Raw genomic sequence first — 8,003 nt, 5'->3', positions numbered from 1 at the left:
GCAGTTATACTGCTTCCAATTCTGAATATAGTGGGTTCAAACGAGCAACCTCTACACCTGATCTAGGTGTAGACAGTAGAACTGTGTGAAGCTTCAGTTGCAGGTCCAATCTGGTGGAGATTTTGTGGGGTGGATGGAGCATCCCAAGGGAGCGGAGGAGGGGTGTGTGTTCCCCAGCGCACATGGTGGCAGACCCAGAAGTGGATCAGAAGCACTTCTGGTCCACTTCCGGGTTTGCTGCAGAACATGTGGAGGGAACCCCCCACCCCGGCTTGGTGACTGGTGCCTCCTGGGTCCAGAGGGCACCCGGGGCCTTCCTGTGGGCAATTGTTGAGCCAGGAAGTATGGTGGGAGGTGTCCCACATGCACTTGGCAGCAGACCTCGAAGTGGACTGGAAGTACTTGCTGGCCCACTGCCAAGCATGGAGGGCACCCCCCACGATCCTTTGGGACACTCCATCTGCCCCACCATCTCAGCATTCACAAGCCATGCCTAGGACCTTGAGGTATGTAGAAAAAACATTTAAAGCTGTGTCTATGGCTGAATCACTGATTCTCTGAATCAGCATCGAATCTTCAGATTTGGATTTGACTGAATCAAATTCTGATAGTGATCCGAATCAATGAATCAAATAACTGTCCCCCAAATCAGGCCAAATCCGAATTGAATATGTCCCACTTTGCACACCCCTACTAGACAGCTTACTTTAAGCTACCATGACCTAGACTGAGAGTGGTATATGCAGCAGTTCACTGCTGCTGGGATCCACATGGAGGAACCAGCCTCAATAACTCAGGGTGGGGGAAGGGAAAGCAGGATTGATTAGAAAAAATAAGCTTTTCAGGTTCCAGCATATAATTCTCAGTAAAGGTTTAGAAACACAGAAGATTAATAACAAGATAATTTCCATTTTTTTCTGTCAATGTATATATTTCATAATAATGTTTCATTTAATCCATCATAAAAAACTTGATTTACAGGATGGAATTTTTTTAAAAGAAATCCTAAGTAGTTTATTTATCTGAAACAGACCATTGGTATAGTTTGAACTATCCCCCCTCCCCGCCCCCCCCCCCCAAAAAAAAGCACCAGCATATAACTGGTCATATGATTTTTTTTTTTAATCATTAAATTTGACTTTGATAATTAGGCTTAACCTACTTTTTAGATTACAGGAAATTAATGGAAATATGTCATAGATATACCATAGACTTTGTTGAGAACCTTTGTCAGACAAAAATTCATTTTTGTACTGTATGCTGCAGTTTCATAAATGGCTGAAGAGCTCTCACCTGGACTTTGTGCTCAAAAATAGGTGCTGTGAAAGAGGAAATCTTTCTCTCAGATGATGCAAGCAGATATTCCTAAGGGTATTTCTGAACAATATATACAGCTGCTGCAAATTGGTTCTTTGATACTACTTGACATTTATTGTACTTGCTAAATAGGCCTTTCATCAGGAGAACATTCAATCCAACTAAAGACAAGGAGACAGAAATAGCTTTTAGGAATTAAAATTAGTAAAAATCAAAAAAATCTCTTCACTTAATTTACAGACTAATGGATCTCTGTGGATTGAAAATCATAAAAAACCTCACAAACAGTTGTTGCTGAGAATCTTACTGTCAGCTGGAGGTTCAGAGCTAGAATACACTTTGGAGTGGAAAATACACAGGCAAACAAATTGACACACCAGCAGGAGTCCTTCATTAAGCAGAAAGATATATCTTTTCCAGTTTCCTTGGTTTCATTAATTGTAAACAGTATGTCAACTTCAAATGACTGAGTGAAACAACCCACTTTCCTGTATGAGCTAGTACTACATTACTGAGATTTAGGAAAAAAGATGATAAACAAATTACATTCTTTACTTAAGTAAGCTATTGTATTACAGGGGGAGTTTTTAATTGTTTATCTGCAGTTTTTTGTAACATAGGCAGCCATGAATGTTCAAATCGGTCGTCAGTTTTCTGAAATTAAAATAAAACGGACAGCCCATTTTCTCCTTTAAATATTTCCAACAATTAATGCTTGATAACCAGGGATGGTTTACCATGGAAAAACAAGGTAAAATGTGAATTTTCTTTTTAAAGAGAAAAACCCAGATTTTCTCTTTTTAAGGTGAAAAACCCTGATTTTCTCCTTTTAAAAGAGAGAAAAGCAGGAAACAGTGGGTTTCCCTTTGCAGGCTGGCAGAGTTCCAAGAGGCTTGGGAGAGTGGGAGGTGGGCTATCAGGCAGGGGGCGCCACCTGCATGTTTGCACACACATGCATGTGGCAGTCAGCAGCATGCAAGCAGCTGTCACAGCTCCCTGCAGCTAAGTCTGGGGTGGAGGCCAGGATTGAGGCCCCCATAATAAGGGAGGAAGTTGGGCAGAGCTGGGGATGGGCTTGGAGCCCAGGGCTGGAATGAGCAGGCAGGGACTGCAACAGAGCCATGGATGGTTCATCCAGTGGGAAGTGGGGGGGAGGGGACTGCGCTGGCTCCCTACCACTGTGCATGCTCCTGGGGGAGATATAGGGGTACACCCTAAATTTGTGTGCAGGTTTGGTATGTAGGCAAGCTGCCTCCTGAGGGCTCAGGGCTCCCTGCCCTGCTTCCCCTCCCCCACCCTGGGGCCTTTGTGGCTCAGTGGGCAGGACCCAGTGTAGCAGAGCAGGCAGGAAGTCTTGGTTACTGCTGCCAGGAGTCCCGCTTCACCATGGTGGGGTGCCCCCTGCCTGCCTGGCTGCAATGGAGGTAGTAGCACAGAGTTGTGCCCCCTGCTGCTGCTGGGTGGGCAGGGGGTGCCTCAACATGGCAGCATGGGGCTCCTAGTGGTGGCACCAAGCCTCCCTGCCCTGCTGTGCTCTGCCCTGCCACATGGGGCCTCATGTGCTGTGCTGCAGAGGCCCCTGGGGGGAGGGCAGCAGGGCAGGGAGCCCCAAGCCCACAGCTGCCAGCCCAGATCTGCCCCCACATGGGCTTCACTCCAAGCATGCTGCCCACAGGGGAGAGGAAACTGGGCTTTGTGTTCCTCTTTCCTGCAGCAACTGCCACTTCCCATGGGTGACAGCCGGGGCTTGGGCGCTGCTGGGGGCTCTGGCCACAGCAGTTGCCGCTTCACATGGGTGGCAGTTGGGTCTTGGGTCTCTGTCCCCACAGTTGTAGCAGTTGGAGGCCCCCTCTGGCAGGACTATGGGTGGGTAGCGAGAGGCACCAGTAGGGCCACGGGTCTGTGGGTGGGAGGTGAGGAGCACCAGCAGGGGTGGGTGGGCCGTGGGCCAAGAGTGAGGGGCACCAGCAGGGCCTAGGGTTCTGTGGCTTGGAAGGCTACTGTGGCTTGGGTCAATGGCATGGGCAGGGCACCGGCATATCAGGGCTGCTCTGTGCAAGAAAGCAGTGGTGGAGGGAGGGACAGCCACAGCTGGACCCACAGCTGGTAAGTGAAGGTGGCAGGAGAAGGTCTGATTTTACCATGCTAAAAGACCCAAAACTCAAATGCCAAAATTTTAGGTATTTAGAATGTATTTTACTGTAGTGATTGAGGGACTGGTAGGCTTCCAAATTGCTTTAAAATTGTAAACATATCAATAAAACATTTTGTTCAACTGAGACCTATGCATATAGTGCCATTTCATTTTAACCATGGAAAAACACAGATTTGGGGGTTTTCAAATCAGAGAATTTGCAATCCCCCCCCCGAGAATTTGTGACTTTTAAACAGAGAGAATCCAGACCCCTCCTTTTCACACTCTTAATGGAGATTAAGTATTTTTCTGTGATAAGGAAAGAATGTAAGAGCCTAATTCGTCCAGTAAATTAACCAGTCTTAATTTTCCATTTTCATGGATCCTCCAGAAAAGTATATGGGTGCCTGTAGACATGTGGGGAGGATGCTTTGATGTGATGTCTGTTGGAATGTGCTAATTAGCGTACCTCCAGCAGCCTCCATGTCTCATTTATCAGCATCCTTACACTTCAAAATGGTGGCGGGTTACACTTCAAAATGGTGGCGGGGGGGCTTTAACTAAAGTCTGTGCTACCATTTTGAAGTGTGGGGACACTAATAGATGAGACACCATGGGTACTTAGAGTGGCTTTCATAGATGCTCTAATTAAAGTATTCCCTCCACCCTCACAGCAAATGTAAAACTCCCTATAGTTATTGTCTATAACAGGAATGATAGCAAAATGTCTCAGCGATACTGCCAGAAGCCTATTTATATTGAAGGAAATTTTCCATGGCTAACAATGGCTACATGACCAGCAAAAAAGCTACAACTACATTACTTATGGGACTGAAAAAAACATCATTATCTGGGGAGGATTTATATCTAATTTTGGTCATACTGAATAGGTTCAAATGTGCATTGTAAATATTGCCTTCAAGAGCAAATCCTGTAGAAGAGATTTTGGTGACTTATAACTTATCTATCATGGGGAATTTTTAAATAAAAAAATCCATTGTCTATGGAATAGAGTTCTACATGTGTTAATAACTCTGGAAATCTTATTGTGAAAGTATTTTTAAGATGCAAAGCTATTTCACAGAGGACTGAAGGGATGTATTATTTACTCTCTCTCAAAAGAGAGTTGCCAGAAGTAGGGATAACTATTTGTACTAGAATTTCCAATGCTACCATTTACACAGGCTGGAGCAATTTGTGTTATACCCTTGTTATATAGCCTGATACTCAACTAGGCTATAAACAGCTATAAACTGCACTATAAATGACCAAACTGTAAATTTCATAGAATAGATAGGCCCATGGTTGCTAATTCACACATAGGACAAATTTTAGAACTACTGAGTGTTTCTTCTATCTGATGGTTCTTTAATGGCTGAGATGAAATTATTTAGTATTCTCAGTTCAGCTTGTAGTAGGAACTACAATGCCAAATGATGGGCAGCCTGGCTGGCAGCCTTAGCAAAGAGGCCAAAAACAGAATGATTAATGGAGACCGAACTGCCCTTATACCCCTAAAAGTCATCTTCTAGGTTATAGATGAACCAATTTGGGCAGAGGTGGTGGAAAACTTAAATTGTCACTGTCTGTGCCATCCCCATGGAGACTCGGTTCTCCAGAACTGTCAACTCAGCCTGGCACTTTTACAAAATCTAATATATAAAAATTCCCTTCAACCTGCAAGTTCATAGCTGTTTGACATTGATAGAAGAAAACACTTTCTTAATTATTTATCCTTGTACCAGAAATATGCAGAAAAGAAAAGAGTTACAGTTTCCCATAGTGCCTTTCATCTCAGGACATCTCAAAAAAAGCATTTAACAAAGTAAGAGGATTTTTTTGATCTTTTGGGACTGCAGTGACTATGTAGGCAAACAGAGCACCTATTATGTTTTCAACAATAGCTTTCTTACAGCCTTGGACATTAGAAATGGACTGTTGCTTCTTACTTGGCCAAGACATCGGAGCCATACACATCTTTTTCCCAACTCTGCACTTCTGTCTTTCTTCTCTTTGTAACATTAGACACTAATTAGATATTGAAAAGTTCAGCTTAAGTTTCATAATGTAGTGCTTCATTGACAACACTAAGATAAACTTTTTAAACAGACTAGACAAACCTATGAATTTTCTGGGTGCCAAATTTCAGCACTGTAGTTCTTAGCATAAAACTGCTTTCAGAGAACCTCCCCCCCCTTATTCTTGCACGCATACAATATGTTCTTTGCAGTCTAATCTCCTTAAAGTGTGTCAACGTAATTGTGTTCACTGTAGCTGCTTCTATCCATTCTTTGTAATGTGAGTGATATCTGTGACAAAATTTTAATGTATGAAAGTCATCTTTATTAATTTTAAACATGTATTTTTTTAAATATCTTATGGAAGATTATCCCCCCTCCAACATAAAAAAATAGGTTAAAAGAAGTTAACAGCCATCAGTAGCATGCACATGATAGGAAAGCTATGAAATTCAGTTCCAAATCAAAAACCAGTCTTTAACATAGCTAAATTTTGCCCAGTGAAATTTCAGGTTGGGAAGCAATCCCCAGATCTTGCTGCTGTCTGAGGGCTGAAGCCATCCTGTTGCAGCTTTAAGTAATGTTTGACTTCTCATATCCCCATAAAAAAATTCTCCCTTTCTTCCTGCACAGAGAGAATAGAGTGGATGTCATGGGAATCACTACCATGGTGCTTTGCCTTCTATAGCTTCCCTTATATTCCTTTTGAATAGTACACTGTGTGGGGCTTGATTTGCTGGATTATCCTCAGACAGAACTACAGGTCAGTGAGTCTAACTTCTGTTCCTGGCAAATTGGTAGAAGGAAAAATTAATAAAAAGGACTGTTCAGATCATGGACAAACAGGAGTTTCTGGGGAGAAATCACTGTGGCTTTTCTAAAAGGAGGTTATGTTTAAGCAACCTATTAAAGTTCTTTGAGGCTGTCAGCAAGACTGCGGATCAGGGTGAGCCATCTGAGATAGTATATCTGGACTTCCAAAAAGCCTTTGACAAAGTTCTGCATCAAAGGCTCTTGAAACAGGTTTGTCACAGGATTACAGGGAAGTTCTATTGGATCAGAAACTTGTTTAAGAGTAGAAAACAAAGAGTGGGTTTAAATGTTTAGCATTCAGAATGGGAAGCGGTAAATGGTGGGTCCCCTAGGGAACTATGTTGGGTTTAATATGTACTGTTTAATATAAGCCCCCTGGAAAATAGTGAAATGTCCAAGTTTGCAAATGACACAAAGTTATTCAGAATGATAAAGACCAAGGCAGACTGTGAAGAACTATATATAAAAAAAAAAACCTCACAAAATTAAGTGAATGGGCACTGAAACTACAAATAAAATTCACATGGAGAAAAAATAAACCTAAATAAGCTTTCATGATGACAGGCTCTACATTACATGTTTCCACACAGGGAAAAGATCTTGGGCTAAGTACAGACATTTGGGCAAGGGAAGGGTTAGGGAAATGTTAGGTTGGGTTCAAAATGGCCACCTGATGTAACTTAGTTCACCCCAGGTGCAGACCTTGCACTCAGACCTGGTCTCAGTGATCTGAAGTCATCCTAAACCTGTACCAGTACAGAAGCTCTGCACACACAGCATGCTCTAAAAGTTGTGGAATTTGGTCTAAGATAGACCTGGATCAATGTTGTAACAAACTTAGTCAACCTAGGTTAGACTGGGGCATGGGACTTCTGTACAGTTACTTGCAGAGTCCCAGGGCCTGGAAAGCTCAGCCAACAGCCTTATCCCTAGGGCTGTGCTTTTCACACCCTCCTGCCTGTCACTAGACTATTTTTAGTCCCCTAGTTTTTGACCACTACCTTTCTCCCAAACAAGCCTCTCTTCTATCCCTCATCCCGCACATTGCTCTAGATGCTGCCAGTTTTATCAGTGCTTACCACTGCTAGAGTGAATCAGGTAAGTCCTGGTGGGGGGAGGAGAAGGAGGGATGAGGTTGTTGGTTTACCACGGGGTCTTGGGATGGGGGGGTAAAAATAGCCCCTGCTCCCCCCACTGGCTCTTCTGTGGACTTTGCGATCTCCCCTGATCTCAGCAAATCCAACCACCTAGAGATCCTACCTGCCCTCCTGATCCCTCCCACAGATCCTGCCTGCCCCCCATTGCTTTGCAGATCCCCAGTTCCCCCCCGAAACCTGCTTGCCCTCTGCCCCCACACCTCAATGCACCTACAATCCCGCGCCATCCCAAGTTCCCATCAGGAAGCCATTTAAAAAACAAACTAATGTTCCCCTATCTCCTACTTGCCCCCCTCCAAATGTCTGCACTTAGCCTTAGAGTAACTACAGACAGCTCACTAAAATCTTGAGCTCAGTATGCAGCAACAGTCAAACTTATGGGGGAATCTGAATACATGCCAGACAAGTTAAATTGATAAGAAATTGATACTAGGGCTGTGCAGAGCAAGTAATATTCGATTTGACAGCCATGTCAAATATTAAACCAGGTCCCACTTCGATTTGCCGTCTGCTTTGAGTCGAGGTTGAAGCTCAGTCGAATATTCGAGCTGCTTCGACTTCCCC

This window comes from Gavialis gangeticus, unplaced genomic scaffold (genome assembly GCF_001723915.1).
Source record: "Gavialis gangeticus isolate Ggan-Ray unplaced genomic scaffold, GavGan_comp1, whole genome shotgun sequence".
Taxonomy (NCBI): Eukaryota; Metazoa; Chordata; order Crocodylia; family Gavialidae; genus Gavialis; species Gavialis gangeticus.
The sequence above is the reverse complement of the archived record's forward strand: the minus strand, read 5'-3'. Positions refer to the sequence as shown.